The sequence below is a fragment of the Amblyomma maculatum genome, chromosome 6, assembly GCF_055883805.1.
Source record: "Amblyomma maculatum isolate TAMU_Amacu chromosome 6, ASM5588380v1, whole genome shotgun sequence".
NCBI lineage: Eukaryota > Metazoa > Arthropoda > Arachnida > Ixodida > Ixodidae > Amblyomma > Amblyomma maculatum.
This window is the reverse complement of record NC_139349.1, coordinates 37,457,039-37,474,650: the sequence shown is the minus strand read 5'-3', so window position 1 is coordinate 37,474,650 and position 17,612 is coordinate 37,457,039. Positions and strand designations below refer to the sequence as shown.

The 17,612-nt window shown below is 45.7% G+C and overlaps 1 protein-coding gene across 2 annotated transcripts in view; it reads right to left on the bottom strand.

Annotated features, from left to right (window-relative positions):
- Positions 1 to 16,523, bottom strand: part of LOC146185545 (sodium-dependent phosphate transport protein 2B-like) — a 66,596-nt gene extending 50,073 nt beyond the window's left edge. The window contains exon 1 of one of the 2 annotated variants that reach the window (XM_084606489.1): positions 16,404 to 16,523. The gene's annotated coding sequence lies outside the window, so the exon portion shown is untranslated. The remainder of the gene's footprint in view (positions 1 to 16,403) is intronic. The other variant, XM_084606491.1, reaches the window with a different exon arrangement.
- Between the last annotated feature and the right edge of the window lie 1,089 nt (positions 16,524 to 17,612).

The window sequence follows — 17,612 nt, the reverse complement described above, 5'->3', positions numbered from 1 at the left end:
CATTACAGATGTGAGGGTCGTGCTACGACAGCAGAGTCACTTTTAATGTCACCCCTCCTCCGCTGAAACTGCACTTACCATTGCATCAATAAATGTAGACACAAGTGAATATTAGAAAAGCGGTGATATGGGTATTCTTCCATCCATATTAAAGCGTTACAAACACCAAACATGCAAGTTCAGTTAAATTTATAACGCAGGCAGCGGGAGCCTTTGCGCAAATAATCTCGGCGACGGAGTTTTGCCATTTTTATTTATTAGAGAGTGCACTCAGTTAAAGTAACGTTTACTACGAATATGCTTGAAATAGAAATAAAGACGACGCATGGAGCTATAGAAAGGAAAATGAAAGAGCACATTTAAGGCAAATATAGACATGGGGGACGCAGATGTAGGGCGCTAACTTGGAATTTTGTTTTAGAAAAAAAAAAAAAGAACCGCGTCGAATATATAGGAGCCGTTGCCACTATCAGTCGACGAGCGTGTGCAAAGAAGATCACAATCAAGATAACATTAGGAGGGAAATGAAAAAGAAAATAAGAAATACATGGAGCCGTGGGAGGATATCACGAGCAAAAAGGAGACAAGCCTTGCAAAACGAATCACTTTCAAAAGCACTTTATCCTAAACGCTGTCGTAAAACATCAAAACCCAACAATTAACAAGGGTAAAACGAAGCAAGCAAACAAAAATGAGGATGAAGGGAAAAAGAGAAAGGTAAGAGCAACACGTATACAAGGCTTCTACGCTAAAAAAATCATAAGATGTAAACTATACCGAGCAAAAAGGAAAAACAGTGAAGGGACATAATAAAACAGAACAGAAGTGTAGAAGACTCCAACTAAGATAATTTATGAAGAGTCGTTATATGACAAAGGGCGACGGTGAACCATAATGAATAAAGCGTGACATGCGTAGTAAGAGCTAGACGCCAAAAATACAGGAGGTGCAACGTTATGTCTAGTGAAAACAGAAAATATAAAAATACGTACAACATATAGAAAACAGTTCAAAAGAAATGAAAATAAAAATAAGAACGGAAGCGGGAAGGAAAGGAAAGAAACGAAAAAGAATAAGAAAAGAGAGAAATAAATACAAGACAAAACCTAAAAAACGAGTGTGTGCAAGGCTCCACGCTAAAACGAACAGGTGACATGAAAAAAGCGAACTGAGAATGGACGTAGGAAAAACAATTATGAAAAGTGAGAACATCAGAGAAAGTAAAAGCTAACAAGAAAACGAAAAAAAAAAAAATAAAAGCATAAATACTGGAAGTGAATCCATTCTGGTTCAAACACAACAAAAGTGGTGCTTGCGGAAAGCATGCACATTGCTTAACACCTAAAGCTGTCCACCCAAGATTTCAAACTAGTTTTAAAGTAAATTATTAGAAGGTGCGCTGACGCACTTCGGCCCGGCCTTTCTTATAAAGTACGCCTTCATAACTTCGCGCTCGGTTTTTCCCTAGGTGATCTTATGAAATCTATTTTGTCTACAAGTGGGTAGCAACCATTCTTTTGGCCTGTTTTACAAGCTTTGCAAAAGTCGGCAATGTTAGTACCTGTTTTGCTACGTACGCCTAATCTATATTCGCTTGCCCTCTCAGTGAAGCATCTTCTAGTCTGGCCGATGCAAAGAAGCCCGCAACCGACAGGAATTCTGTACCCTGTACGTTCCGTTCGCCTTGCAAATTCTGTGAGCGTTTGATGTTTCGTCGTGCAGAGCTCGCTTTCTCCCTTACTTAGTACAGACCTTGGACAGTACAGACCCGACCCTTCACATCGTCTGGGTACCAGGCCATGCAGGCAACCCCGGTAACAAGGCAGCCCACTCAACGTCAACCGAGCGGGGCATACCGAAGACCGGGGAAGCACGCGGGACAGACTTCTTACCTATCATGACATACCACTTCACTACCGAGAACAACAACTCTTATATCCCCCACCTCACACCTCTCTCTCAAAACCCCAACAAATAATCTGGTGACAGCTACAAGCCAAAACCTTTCCCTTCCCAGGTTGGTTGGCCTTGGCACGCCCGGGTCGGTACGACCCCACATGCTCTCTATGTGGCGCACCTAGAGCCATCGTCGATCACAGAATATCTTTATGTGAAGATTTCAAGTCCCCGCCCCGATGGGGCCTCACGGACCAAGAGGGTTGGGAGATCGCGGTCTCCAGCTCGGATCCAGCAGCTCAAAAGACGCTGGTTGACTGGGCTGAAGCGGTCGCTGTCAGGCACCGCCTGACAGACACCAGCCGGGATCAAGAACCACCTCATCCCTTGTAATGTACCCTTGTTCCCACAATAAATGTTTTACCACCACCACCACCACAGACTTTGGAAAGTTTGTGTGGGACAGAGAAAGCTATCTTGACGCTGTAGAGCGCTGCCAGCTTTTTATGTGAAAACCAATGATTATGTAGTATCACCTGGGCTGGACTCGATCTCGTTATTTTTCCCCCTTAAGTCTCCCTTCATTGAACCATTGAGTTTTTTAGCTTGTGCAAAAGGTTTTCTCACACTGTTCATATAACGTATGCGGGAAATTCTGCCTCTTGTAGACGCCTGAATTGCTCTTGTATGCTAGCGACCATGCGGTGCGTGTAAGATTTTGTTACGGCTCCGTGAAGACAGGGAGACACAATACTCCGCTAACAACCTTATTGCAACAGACGCTTTTGGTTCGTGTATGGAACACCCAGTGGACAGTAGAGATTTAGCATACCGTGATCCGCGATCCGCCACCGTGTGTACATCGTCTTCCTTCGTCCTCGTCCCTTGGCTGGTTATTATTCTCTAAGACGATGTATACCAAGTGGCCCAGATTTCAACCCTCATTCATTTTTCGTCTTGTCCACTGCTTTTCGCAATGTTTCAAGTCCTAGTTCTTCCAGCAGATGAACTGTAGCACTTCGACACCGCTTCGGTTGAAACATGACTTTGTTAAAGTTCTTATGAATGGCGGAGAGGGCTTTTTCTTGGAACATGGCTGGCAAAGTAGCCTTTTTTAACGCACTCCAAATTGGCTAGATTCTGTCGGTGAATATAAGTGGTTACTTCTTCAAACGGTGGTTTTCTACTGAACAGGTGGCTTCTGTTACTTTTTACCAAACGTTTTTCTTAGTGTGGAGCCTTGTACACTCCTTTTTTATTACATTTTTCTCTTACTTTTTTTTTATTTTTCTCCGGTATAGTTTACATCTTATGATTGTTTACCGTAAGAGCTTTGCACACTTCTCGTTCTCACTTCATCCTGATGCTGGTTTGTTTACTTTGTTTTACCCGTGGTAATAGTTGTGTTTTGTTATTTTAGGACCTCCTCTAGGATACAGGGCTTTTAAAAGTGATTCGTTTTACAAGGATTGCCTCCTTTTTGTTTGTGATTCCCCCGGCCTCATGCAGTCCTTATTTCCTTCTCCGTTCTCCACCTAGTGTTATATTGATTGTGCTGTTGTTCGCGCACACTCACCGACTGATACTGGCAACGGCTCCTATTTATTCGACGTGAAGTTTTTTTTTTTCTAAAATAGAGTTGCAAGTTAGCGCCTGCCCCGTCTACACCTGCGTCGTCCGTGTCAATATTTGCGCTATGTTGAAAAAGAAATTGCTACTAACTAGCCCAAACCAAAGATCTGACCGAGTGGGGCAGGGAGCAGAGGTGTTAAAAATGTCCTAAGTGAGATTAAGCGAATGGACATCGCCATGCATGGCATTTAGTGCAGCCAGCAGTTACACAACGGGCTCATGGGATGACGGAGTGGATTCCTAGTAAGGCAGGAGGATACGATAAGGAAATTTGCAGAGATAATGCGGTGGCGCCGGACGAGGTTAATTGGAGAAACTTGAGAATGGCTAATTGCTCTGCGCTACAAGATGGCGGTGGCAATGCTGATGCTGATAATGATGATTTGCGCAGTTTTCTTCAGTGACGCTTCCGTAATAAAGACGCAGGGTATCGGCCAGCCCAAGCTCCAATTTCACTCTCCCCGGCATTCTCGCTCATGATGCACCGACTCTAGGAATGGGAGGACTTGGAAAATAAAAACAGGAAATTTAGGAAAAAGAAGCTGTTTTTTTTTCGTTTTTTTTTAGAGGTATGGAAAACAGGAAAAAAAATAAAAAAGATGCCCTATGATGTACTTTAAGCATCGAAAATTTGTGCTAACCCGAAAATTCACAGATGGCTACCTCTAATAGGAAATAACACTGCGAATGTTGCCAAATGTTATTTTTTATTTGCTGTTATTTGGTTTTGGTAGCACAGTTTAGGCTTAGTTGAGAAGCTTCGTGATAAATGTTTAACCTACTGAAACAGTTTAGAATGATGAAAGGCTGCAATTTTGGTTTTCACTCTTTACATATAGCTTTCCGTGTGACCCACGAAGTATGAAGAGATCTGGGACCGTATTCCGAGTTTGCGTCATTATCGAAATGGTCGCTATCTCCCCAACATCGAGTCATCTGATTGGTAGAAAGACTGGAACCGGATATCACTTCAACTTCCGGTGGTTCCGAGTAAGATGACTCGAGGTCAAGGAGATAGCGACCATTTCGATAACGACGCAAACTCGGAATACGAACCCTGGGTTATATTGTTTTTAACTATTTCGCTTTGCACATTAGAATATGGCTGCACGTAAGATCTAATACCCCGGTCAGACGAGCAAGTTTAGTGTCACTTTCAACGAGTGCACTCGCCTTTAGTGTCATTCGCATCGTGCCACACGATGAACTTTAATGACACTCGCTGCCGAACACACTCAGCGCAAAGTGAGTTTGGGGAACTCACTACACTTTGTCCGGCAGGCGAGTGTGTAGTCTCGACAGCAGGACACTTCATATTACTCATACATTTTTTGAGAATTACAATGTTTTGAAATGTTTATCGTAATTTTATGAGCGTTTCTATTATTAGGCAAGGGATTTAAGCTGTCACCAACTAAAAACAATGCGTACACTTGAACAGCTACCCTCGCTCTAAGTGCTTGCGCTAAGAGAAAGGCGTTCGTCTGCTGCTGCACCTCGATGGTATGCGGTATCTCAAGCTGCATCAACGAAGTTGGAGTTATTTGTAACCCTATCTCTAGAACGTCGTCACTTGACACGGCAGCATTTCGCTCAAGCGCCGGCCGAAGACAGCACCGCTTTTGCTCCCGCAAGCCGCCAGCTCCAAGCTAGCACCTTTACGGCGCATCCGGCCCCGCTGTCACCGGCGTAAGAAAAGTGTGCGAGAATTAGTTTTTCCCGTAAATAATAATCCCTGGAGTAAAGCAATGTCAGAAATTAATCCTTGTTGGGGATCGTTGACCCGTACCGAGTCGCTAGCAGGAGTAATAGCTGCGATACAAGCAAACTTCTGTTCACTACTTCAGAGCCATCGTCGCCGGCGGCGCGGCGCAGCTCACCCTTGTAGTACACGTATACGCTAGCTACGCTCCTAAGGAGTCGTCGATTTGAATTGCACGTTTCTATCATTATTCTCATTTCTCTCAAGGCAGTGCCACAAGTGAGCCATATATCCGATTAAGCTGGCCATACGAAAACGCCGCCCACTGATACTTCGATGCGAAACAAACTATAGGCCTAGCGACGACCACGGAGGAGCGCACGGCCAAGCGCTACCTGCCCCGCGCGCTCTGCCGTTCACGGGCGCTCACGGGCGGCATACAGCGGAAAGCTAGTAGCATCCGGTGCTGTGAACGCTGCGAACTTCTCGCCTACTTTCGTGATGCTGCGGAAACTGGACATTTTTCGACACTGTGTTACAACTACACGCCAAGCAAACGCTGTGAAGACGAGACGATGCTGCCGTGCGTGGGAACTGCGCAGCTGGACATTTTAGGCTGCATATAGAAGCGCCGTGGGAGATGATTTCGTGTGAAAAATGCACGCTACTCTGAATCATACAACTCGTCCACTTTTCGCGCTCGAACACCGGTGACTCTGTTCCATACCTAGGCGCTATCGGTTAACGATGCAAATCAAAGTCGCAAAGCTACGTTCACGATAACCGCAGTTAGTAGCGCAACTATATATAATAAACGAGGGCGGTTTTGCGTGTAAACAGCAGTAACCACGCATGTTAGCGAAAAGTGCGTGTGACATCGCGATGCTTTTTTTTTTTTTTTTTTTTTTTTTGTGAAAACCATGTACTGAAATGCACAAATAAACTGAATATTAGCTTAAGGTAATTGTGCTTGCAATAAAATTGAATTTTAAGGCATTTTTGTGAAAACTAATTTCCACATAGGGCTGCAGCATCCGCATCGGCACTGCCGTCATTTCAAAATGACACTTGATTTTGCCGTGTGACAGCGAGCACCGAAAGTGTCACTCTTCCTATGTAAGTGCACTTCGTGAAAGTGTCACTAAACTTGCCCGTCTGACTGGGGTATTAAGCACGTTGTAAAGTTATCGACAGTACCACGTTTATATGAGAAACAAAAATTCACTTCGAAGGGAAAGGCCAGCTGAGATACAATTTTAGCATTTGGCAACAAAAACTTACTGTTTTTTCTTATAGAAAGGGTTTGTGGTCGCTTACTGCAGAACATGGTGGTACCGTAGGAAATAACAGGTTGGCAGCACCAATTAGAAGCCTGCCCATTTCGCAGAATACTAGTTCGCTGCTAAACGACGATTACTGCCACATCCTCCACGGAAGTCACATTAGAAATAACTATACGTTAGAAAAATAACCACAGCATGCTCTTTACTTTGCTATTTGTAAATGCGATTAAATTAAAGGATACTTCACTGTAATCATATAATTTGAATGGATAAAATATAAATTGGAAGAAAAAAAATTAAAACTAAACGTGAACAGATTAGAATAATCAAGGAAGAAGCGAACACAAAGACTTCTCACAGTACTCCTCGCCATCATCAATTCAGCGGTGAACTTTTAACCTTCTAAGCAAGTTTGCAAGAAAATTAATACGACTGACTGTTGGCGTGTATTAACTAGAACGAACTAAGGAGAACACACGCAGTAAGGGTCATCATTCTTTTTTTTTTTTTGTGATATGTCTTACTAGAGAAGAAAGTGATACTTTGATCTACCAAGATTTCCCAAAGAAAAAAGGAGCAGATGACATCGAAGGACTAAAATATAGCTTAAAATGGCAGAAATATGTCCCATATTTTTTTCCGCACGCTTGATTTGGAGAGAAATATCGTAAACAGTGAACTCTACAATAAAATTCACCCAAAAAAGGCGAAAGTAACAGTAAGCATAAATAAAAACGTAAGAGGAACATACCGAAATGTAGACATTACATTTGGTCACGTATTTGATGTAAGAAAAACTAAGATAAACCCGAAAAAGTACAAGAGAGCTTACTGCGGTATAAAAAGTACATTTTAACGTAAATATATAATCACTAGAACAAACCAGGAAGAAGAAAACACAAAGAAATGCGCAAGTGGTATTCGCATATGACTAATTGTAAAACAAAAATTACAATACGATTAAGATCAAACTGGACACAATATTTCACAAGAAAGAAAAACTACTGAAATATGTCTGAGCCGGAAAAAAACAACGCACTAGACAAAACGAGGAACTAAAACAAGGGCAGAAATTTGTTCACATACACTACTACGAATTGTTGCTGCTGTCATTTTCGGCCCTACTATTCAAACTAGAGATTACAAGCCCCAAGTTAGAAGACCGAACACCAGCTTCTGTGCTATCTCCCTTGAGCCTATCCTTACTTTTGGTGTTCAACACAGCCGAACTTTGACCAGTTCCTCTCAGATGCGGTAGTGGTGGCCGCAACACATGGCAGCAATCTTCTAGAACCATGAAAAGTGTCATATCTATTTTTACAAGCAGGGAAAAATGGGACAACATATGCACGAGCAGCAAAGAGCTAGAAAAAAAGTGTTGGCTGTTTCAATTCATGCAGTTATAAACATCGACGAAGATAAATATCTGATATTATTTTCAAAAAAGTATTTAGTATTTTGTAAAAAAAAAAATTCCCGTCCTTCCAAATTTATGGAAATTTTACATCCCTTTACACCACGCACGAACAAGGCTCAAGTTTTTACGTTTGCGTAAGTGCATCAAATGACGCTGCATGGCTGCCGAGAGAACCGGGTTGTACAAGAGAGTGCGCAGGCGTGTTGCAGCATCTCGCGTCAGCCGGACCAAACCGGAAGATGCAACTTATGCGCTCGTATCGAAAAGCGACACAGTCTCGTTCGGTCATGGATATAGGTATGTGCAGCGCCTCTGCGCATAATGAACACGTGCACTGCATTGTGAATGATAGAAGGAAGGCGCGTGAGTAGGTGCCCAAGCCACCGGAGACAGGCTCCCTGTACTTAGATGAATCAGGAACAGCACGGGGAATCACCTGGCAATTGCGAGGTTCGTCGGCACTTTCCTGCTCCCCTGAAAGGGCATCCTCTAAAGCAGGAGGGAAAAAGAGGAGAAAAGTGACTGTGATCACTACTTGCGGCCCTATAGAGGTATGTATTCTACCGGGACGGTGTGTTTTACGCGTAGTCTACGGTCCTCGTAGCACCGAAAAGCCATCGCCATACCCCGGTTTGAGACAGAGTTTTCAAGGAGGAGTCAATTTCCTCCTCCATGATTTCCTTCCAGCGCAGACTAGGGTGCCTCGATGCCTAACCCTAGCGCAGACTAAAGCCGCGCAGACACCAGGGTGCCTCGATGTCAGCGACGCTGCATCGAGGCACCCTAGCGCAGAATAAAACCAATAAAGCCCCTTACGAAGGGACTTTAGCGCAGACATTAGAGTGGCGCCATCACGCTATGCGGCAGTCACCAGAACTAAAGACCTGATGTGTGTTCGCCAATATAGATGGCGCCTCCGCAATCTAGTGGATACATATTAATCTGCGCGCCAAGGTGTATTTGAAGCAGGTATTGAGAAATTATATATGCTTTGTAAAGAGTGTATATGATATACATAGTGTTGGTTGATAGTTTGATTGTTTGACTGATAGATCAGTGAGTAGCGATTGGCTATTAACGAATGAAGCCAGAGTAGTGTAGACAATAACATAGTGTGCGTTTCACTGAATTTGAACACACACTGTACAAGATGCGTGTAATAGTACGGGGGCTTCGTTTGAGGATGTTATCTTGTAGTGATGGTGCTACTCGACGACCAGGGAGAAGTCGTGATGCCTAGCGGGCGAGGAAGAACGCTCAATGTGAGGCAGCCAGACGGCCGAAGTGAAGCCGGGATGCCGAGGTACGAACGTCGGAAACGTAAGCGAGGCGCCGTAAGTGTGCGGAGGAGGCCGAGCTGCAAGCTTAGCAAGCTGCGTGCGACCGTAAAAGGTCCTTAAAGCCAAAGATGCCGAGCTAAATTGTCAATGTCGTTTAATATTACGCTATTCTTACACCGTGATAATAGGCAGACAAGCTGGTGTGATCAAAGTGGCATCAGAGTAGGAGCAAACGCGGCATTGAGCGCACAGGCTATCGCGCTTACTCTTACGACTGAGTTTAGGCGTCCCTGTAATTTTTTAACAAGTTTGCGGCAAATGATAACCGAAAGTAAAGATTCACTACGCCAAGCAGCGTTGAAATTAGTTTAATGACAATATCTTGCGCTTTTCAGTACCCCCAACTTAAAGTTAGGGGCACTCAATGAGTGTGTTTAACAAACTGAAGTAATTCTGTCTGTAAATTGCAGTATCACATTTCTACGTGAATATGGGCCCCCATAGTACTGGTTACAATCACATAATGCGAAAAGACTGTTTTTGTCTAACTGCTACTCCCCGTGTTTTCTCGGGAGAGTAGCGGCTAGCCGTCACTGGGAGTTGCCATAATGGGTGCTATAGTGGTTTGCAAGAATGGAAATATTTCGCAAAAGCGACCGTGCCACCCGATTTTACTTTGGTGTCGTCACGTTGGCTATAATTCTTTTCATTGGTCACATGGAAATGTCGGATACATATTACCGGGGACTTTCACTAATCCACGAGCAACCCGATTTGGTACATGTCTACGCTGGAATTAAGGGCGGGAAATGGCGGCATGCATATTTAAAACTGGACCAGTATCCGATTACTATAGTCTGCATTGCAACTAAACATTCGCTGCTCCCTTTGGTTCACATCAACAAAGCAACACCACCATCAGAATCAAGGCGCGCATGGTATTCTCAGACTAGCTATGACTCCCTCCTAGCCAGCAACTGTTAGGACTGTCTCAGAGAGAGAGAGAAGAGTGAGAGAGAGAGAGAGAGAGAGAGAGAGAGAGAGAGAGAGAGAGAGAGAGAGAGAGAGAGAGAGAGAGAGAAATTTAGTTTGAGGGACCTTTCATCCTTTAGCGCCCTCTTAGCCCTTCTACTGCGGCTTCTTAACAGGTCTCGCCCAGTATGTAACGGACGTAGGGCTGAAGAATGGACGCGCTGAGGAATAGAAATGCAGAGTTGTGTTTGGGGAGCGAGCCACTGAGGGGGGTAGGATAAAAGGTTGGACTTGTTGTGCTGAGTTTATTTCTGCGTGATTCTTGGGCTGAAGGGAAACAAGCCCCGCAGATTTCTTTCTCAGAATAAAATTATTCCGTTAGCCGCTATTGCGCATGCTCCAATGGTGCCGTCTCGGTGTGGTGATTGGTTCCTTGTGGGCGCGGTAAACGGTGATGGTGGACGGTGTACGAGATGCTTAATTTTTAATGCTTTCACTATAAATTTGTATCTAAATCTGTTTGTGACAAGATGGGTTTGGAATAGGCTTGCTATACAAGCACAAATAAATATTCAAAAGGATCAAGTCCTCATGGTCGGTGCCTCGGTCGAAACCGGTAAGAAAATAAGCCCATTTGATTCATAATATCAGGCTTAATTATCATACGAATTAACTATTTCTTGTGTATTTGCATGTAACCGCCTCTATAGTAGAGAACCCGGGGTAAACACACGGGTAAGATGAGGACGAAATGTCAGATTCAGCCCTAATTAACCATTGAAAATAGCTCACGTTATGAAAAACATCAAAAGCCCCCGAAGAGGTTGGTTGTGGTTGTTACGTTGTTTACCATACCACGTGCACTTTGATTTTAGCTCACTTAGAAGCGGAGAATTCTCACTGCGTGCATAATATGCGTTTTATGTTAAACGACTACATCGACGAACGCCAGCCATTCGACGCGGGCCTGTGTACTGCAGACTTTCCTCTAGGCGGTTTCCTTAAGTTTCCCATAGCTCTGATACCTGCTCTTTTCTTTCCTGTCATTATTTTAACCTTTGTTCTTTTGATCTCTTCTTATTATTTTTTACCTGGATACTTGCTTCTATAGCGACCATCCTGGACATCTTATAAATCTTTGACTGTATCATGGGAATTCGGGGTGGCAGCTCTAATAGTACAAACCAGCTTTGTCGCAAAGAAAAAAGAAAACGACGCAGAAGAACGAAACCCAGACGCACTATTTGCTTTTTGTTATTGCAACGCACAGTGAGGGAAAGGCGAAGGACTGCCGATGAAGCAACCGGCGAGGCCTTATACAGACTTCTAATGAAATTGTTTTCTTCCATTTCCTCACCGCGCGGAAAAGTGCCGATATGTTTCCCGCCATTGCAAACCAGTGTGCTGACGGCTAAGGACAAATCTGACTTTTTGGTTTTATTTGGCCCCCAATATATATTTACTCCGCAAGAAAGCTCATTACAACATACAGAATCTGTACTGTCCATATTACTATACGATTCATCTCCCCCGCGGACTGCGTGGAGCTGTGTGTATGTTCCCAACGAAGAAAACGACAGGCAAGGTGAGGTCACGAGTCTCGCGCACCTATTCTGCCCTGAGCTAAAGGCCTGGTGTGCATACAACCGTGACCGGAGCTCGCAGCTAAGTCTTCCTAGTTTGATTTTGGGCACAGAGATGACGGCAGTCATGACTGATGGCGGAATTCGCATGATCAGCGCTTCGGAGCGACCTTTCGGAAGCACAAGTTCGCCTGGACCCGACGTGCCCACCGAGTCATTTCGTCCGCTAGACGATTCCGGCTTGAGTTCGCTGCCGCCGGCGCTCAACGTCTTTCTCGCCGTCTTCGCGCCGCTGGTGCTCGGCCTGGTCATCTGGTACGTGTCCGGTGCCGTGCTGGCCTCCACTGGTCACCACAAGGCGACGTCCTTTTGCTGCGCCGAAGGCGCCCGACATCTCGCGCAGTCTATCAACAACAGCATCAAACCATGTGCAAATTTCACGGGTTACGTCTGCTACAACGCCAGTCGCAACCGGAGCACTCTCCCGGACGTGCATCGGAGGCTTCTCGAGAACGTCCTGGGTCAAACCGGCGAAGCCAGATGGACAAGTCCGGCTGCCAGAACTCTAGCCGCTTTCCACAGGACCTGTATGACGATGCCCTGGTCGAAGGAAATCATCCTCCGCAACCTTACGTCCATCGTAATCGAACGGGGCTACGTCCAGGGCGCTATGACAGCGAGCGAGATCCTTCGCTTCTCCCTCAAGATGTCACTGCAGTACCGGCTCCCGACGACCATCTACACTGAGCAAAGGTTTATCCTCAGTGCCCTTAACAATGCTACGACGCATATTGCCATCACGCAAAGAATTCACACAACGACGGAGCTCTACAGCCGCTGCACCGATTGCATCGCCAACGTTCTGCTGCAGTTCAACCGTAAGATCGGCTGCAACGTATCGGAAAACGACCTCCTGAACTTCAGAAACGAAATGGGGGCCTTGAAGACCGAAAATGCGACGAACAAAACCGGTGACTTCGGAGAGCTCGCCGATGTATTCGAATCCGTGTCTTTAGTTGAGTGGAAGAACGCGCTCGCGGCGGCATATGTAGACCTGCGCGAAATCGACCGAGTTGAAGTGGAGGACAAGCCACTGCTGCGCAACATCATGAGCAGGCTGTCGAATTCTTCGAAGCAGCCAGCCTCCATCGCTTTCATCGTCGTCTATAGCGTCCTCGCTTCGTTCAGCCAATTTGAACACGAGCTCTCGCTGGAAGCCAGTGGAAGTCAATCGGTGTTCTGCAACCGCAGCGTTCACGACCTTTCGCACACCTGGGAGCAGCTTCGATCCGACATGTCTTCCAATATAGGCAAAAGCTGGGAGATCCAAGGCATCTTCGACGTAGTCACCAAGGCGATCTCCCAAATGGTGACGAATAGTAGCGTCTTTGCTGCTGGCGACCACCTGGCTGCCAAAGCCTTCCTCAGGAGCCTGAAGCTTCTGCTGCCTCACGACTACGCGGCGGCTGACAACCATCCACCGAACTTGACCGAAGCGTATCTAGAGGACCACTTCAGGATGCTCGACTATGAACACCGTCTCATGCACAAAAAGACAAAAATGCACGTCTATGGTGCTCCTGAGTTTCGTGTGCACCATCTTACTCTATCTGCCGGGAACCAACTCCTCGTTCCCACGTCCTTCTACAAGGACCTTATTCATCTTTCGGAATCATCGGTGATGCATAATCTTCCTTGGCTCGGAACAAACATCGCCAACTTCGTTTGGGACTTACTCATCGCCGAAATGTCATGGACCACAGCAACCAAGAAGAACCTTATGGCCGTACGCGAGTGCCTCCGCAAGCTGCACTCGCGACCTGCCACAGTAACTTCGCGAAGCGTCGGAGTCGTTTTGGCGCTGCGGTCCATGATAAATAGTGTTGATCAGAAGAACCTGTACGTTCCCCGGACTTTTGAGTCTCGTTGGAGGCTATCTCACGGCCAGTTCTTCTTTATGCGCATGGTGGAAAAGTCTTGGTGTGACAGGGACCACAGCGCCCTCAGAAGCGTTGAGTGGAGCGAAATGAACTCGGCGTTGGATTTGACACCAGAGTTCGGGGAGGCGTTTCACTGCCAAACATCGCCTGCGGAGCTCCGTAGCTGCCTCGCCTGAGGCGCCTCTTCCTAAAGGGCCTCTGTGGGTCTCATTAAAAAAATCTTGTCGTCTTATTCGTGAAGGCCAAAACGCATTATTTCACCTCGTTTATTATGTGACATACATTTCGCCGTGGCGCCCGGGTAAATATTTACAGAGCGCCGCATGAAGAGCAGAACACAAAACAGAAGCCAATCGATAACACGCGTCTTCGCGCATAGTGCTGCCATCTCGGTGGAGCAAAGTTACTTACTTGACGCACAGAGGCGGCCTCTGAGATTACCAACGAACACTAGAGCACTTGGCCTTGGCATTTGTCGCGCGCAAAGCATGAAGTTTTATCATGCCCGTTAGCAGCTGGTTTTAAGCTTCGTTCCTGATGAGTCCTCGACATTAAAATCGGGCCAGTTATAAAATAAACGGAGCGCCAAGCAACTTTTCCTGGAGGTCGGCGCTATCAGAAGCGTCGAGAACTCATAAAGGGAGCAGGAACGTGATTGTAAGGAATATTCAAAGAATCGTACAGAGTAGAGGGCTTTTACTCGGCCGGACAGCTCACATATGTGACCTCAGCTGCGGGGAAAAAGATTAGGACTGAGTTAACGTGCGCAGCAAGTACAAAAACGTTCTGGAAACTATGCGATTTTACACACTTTAAGATAAGTTAAAGGAATTCGCACAATAATTAGAAAGCGATGACAGCACAGCAAGACATGTGAAACCGAAAGCAATTATAGGGTTTCAGCCAAGTATGACATCGTACGAGATCAACGAATGCAGTCACATTCATTTACCTTCGTTTACGGCATCTAGCCTATTCAATATAATCGCTAGAGCGCCTTCAGAATCGCGCTGCGCGTTTTGTAACCAGAAAATATGATCAACAAACAAGCGTTGCTAATCTCAAATTAATGTTATTACTCCCGACACTAGAGATACGTAGGAAAATCGCTTTGCTATCTATCGTCAGCATCCTAGTAACTTCCCCTTTGCCGAAGTACATGGTACATCTCATCGTCTTTGTAATCACCAGAGCTTTAGGCGTACATTCGGTTGAAAAACGGGTACTAATTCATCAGCCCTACCGCGTGCAATAAGCTACTGGAATGATTTTCCTGATCGCAGAGCTACCATTCATGGCCTTGCAGTGTTCAAAGAGCAAGTACGGCTGTGGTTTTCTTAGTTGTTTTCATGCGCTTCATTGCGCTATGATATTCAACTTTTAGTCACCTTTGATCGTCACCTTTGCTAGTTCTTGTCACCTCTTGTATCATGACGCAAGATCTGATTTTTGTTTCCTTCTGTACTTGTACTCGCCCCCCCCCCCCCCCCCCCCCACCTCTTCACACAATACTTGGAGGCTGTGAGCATCTTGAAGACATAAATTAATAAAGAAAAAACTGTCCCAAAACACCTAACAGCCCAACTACTGGCCATTGCATGATAACCATTATTTGTCAGAAACAAGTAAGTCCCCCCCCCCCCCCTCACCCCGCTCTCCCCCATTTTGTCAATAACCAAAAACAAGGCCAAATTTTTCCTTGTCAGCAAATGCTCAGTGAACCAGAACGCGAGCGCAACTAGTGACATCACAAGCACAGTGTTCTGTGAAGATGGGGAATTTTGACATCAATTTGCTCTGAACCTGAAAGTAGCTCAAGTGCAAAATGTGGCACTATAGTTTTTAGAATTGAGAGATACGAGTCTACAGTTAAAATTGCAGTAAAGTATTTAAACGCGTAAAAGGAACATTGGAGTTATCATTTGACATGAAATATGCTCTTAGTGAGGGTCACTCAAGAAAAACAAAATGATACTTTAGTGTTACGGGTACGTGCAAGGGGACGAGGAAAAGTAATAGCATAAGCGCAGCGTTTCAAGAAATTGGAACAGGAGGCTATTCCTCGTTATGCTGTGTTCATTTTGTGGCTAAGACAGCCAGCTAAGTGCTTTACTTCTGTGAGGATCGCTCTAGGGCGATGTTTGCTTGACGCAGATCGCACGTACGCTTCGCAATATGTGCGCTAAAGAAATACCTGCACTCATGCCAGTGCATTTAAAGAACCGATTTATTTTGCTTTGCCACTCATTTCGACATGGTCCTGTCGCGGAAAACCCCATAGCGTTGCTGCAGCTCCATTAGAAAACAGCAAACAGTGCGACCGCCGTCTTCGCCAACATAGCCAAGGAGAAAGGTAGCAGGAAGTGCATAGAAAACCGTGACCTCGGTGGCTACTAAAAACCGGAACTGAGTGAGACCAACGCAAATGCTGCAGAGGTGAGAAGTGCGTCACGGCGGCGGCGAAGAAACACGCTTTCGCTTTCAGTAACCTGTTATTGCGTTATGCAACCAAAAGAGGATCGCGTTTTGTTTTCTTTCTTTTTTTTTTCCCTAAATAGCACGAAGTTGTTGCTATTCGACCTTGTGTATGCGGTTTTCGGCATGTCACGCTCTCTTTCGTCTTACTTGCCCTTGGAGCCATTCTTACCTAAAATATTCACGCGATAAATAAAAAAAAGGAAAACGAAAGAATACCTACAGTCGCGGCCTTCATGGACACCAATCATTCTCAAGACTGGACAGCAGACATCTCCTCCAGTGGGACGCGCGGCCTGGCCGCCTCCTTGTGTGAGCGCGCTAGCTTCTGTACTCAGCCCAGCGCGACTTCGCGAACTTTATCAAACGCGGGAAGACACTTGGGCAGCTGCAGTGCAGCCGCTTTTCTTCCTGCCGCTCGCTATGCGGGCAACCCTGAGCGCGCAATGTGCGCCTGCCAGCCGCGCCAGTGTAGCATTTGTGCATGATCGTCGCTGACGCCAACCAGCTGCAGCGAAGCTGCACGCTGCTCAGTAGCAAAGCTTACACTCATCAAACGAACAGAAGGGAGAAAAAGCGGGACGCGAGAGTTGAGGGCAGGGGCGAGAGCCTCGGCTGCATATCGGAGCGGTCGATCATTGAACCCGCGGAGACGACGAGAACAAAGACCAGCAGGAGAACGCCACGCGCGCCACGTGCAGTCGCGCGCGCTGTGCGAAGCATGGTGTCTCGCAGGTGAAATACTGCAAATGACTTCCGCGAGAAGCTGATAAACCTGCACCTTTAGGATAACTGGCAGCCCACTGTCGGCTTATCTGGCGTTGTTGCCGGGAAGCTCCCAACACTGTTAAGACTTCCTTTCCACCTGCACTGCGGAAATTGAGGCTCGTGAATCGTTGCGACCGGAGAGACTGAAACGATATTAAGCGATTTTGAGTGCTCAGTAAATAAACCGGAGAAAAAAAGGCGCAAAATTGTTTACTACTGTCGTGATAATAATTCTCTGCATTGTGTAATAGAAGTGATAATTTGCTGAAAGAGCTCAAATAAAGACTGAACACTTGTGCCGCCGGCTGTGGTGCTCGCTTATGACGTGCATCCGGAAACCGCTGTCGGCAGTCAACGTAAAAAAATGCATTGTTTACGCGTTTCTAAGTTTATAGAGATAACTTTTGAGCGATCAGTGACCGGCTCTAATAAATTTTCCATTTTTTACACGCCAAGATGGGGTATACACGAAGTATCACGATGTTGGCAACAATTGATAGAAAGAAAAGAAAGAAGACAGCACTTCTCCAGTGATAGAAAATGCGATACACATGCGATACAAAATGACAACGTGACAACCGCATAAGGCTTAGTTTTATGTTTTTTTTTTTTACTTTACAGAACATTTTTCTCACGTTTTGAACAAGCTAAAAACGAATACATA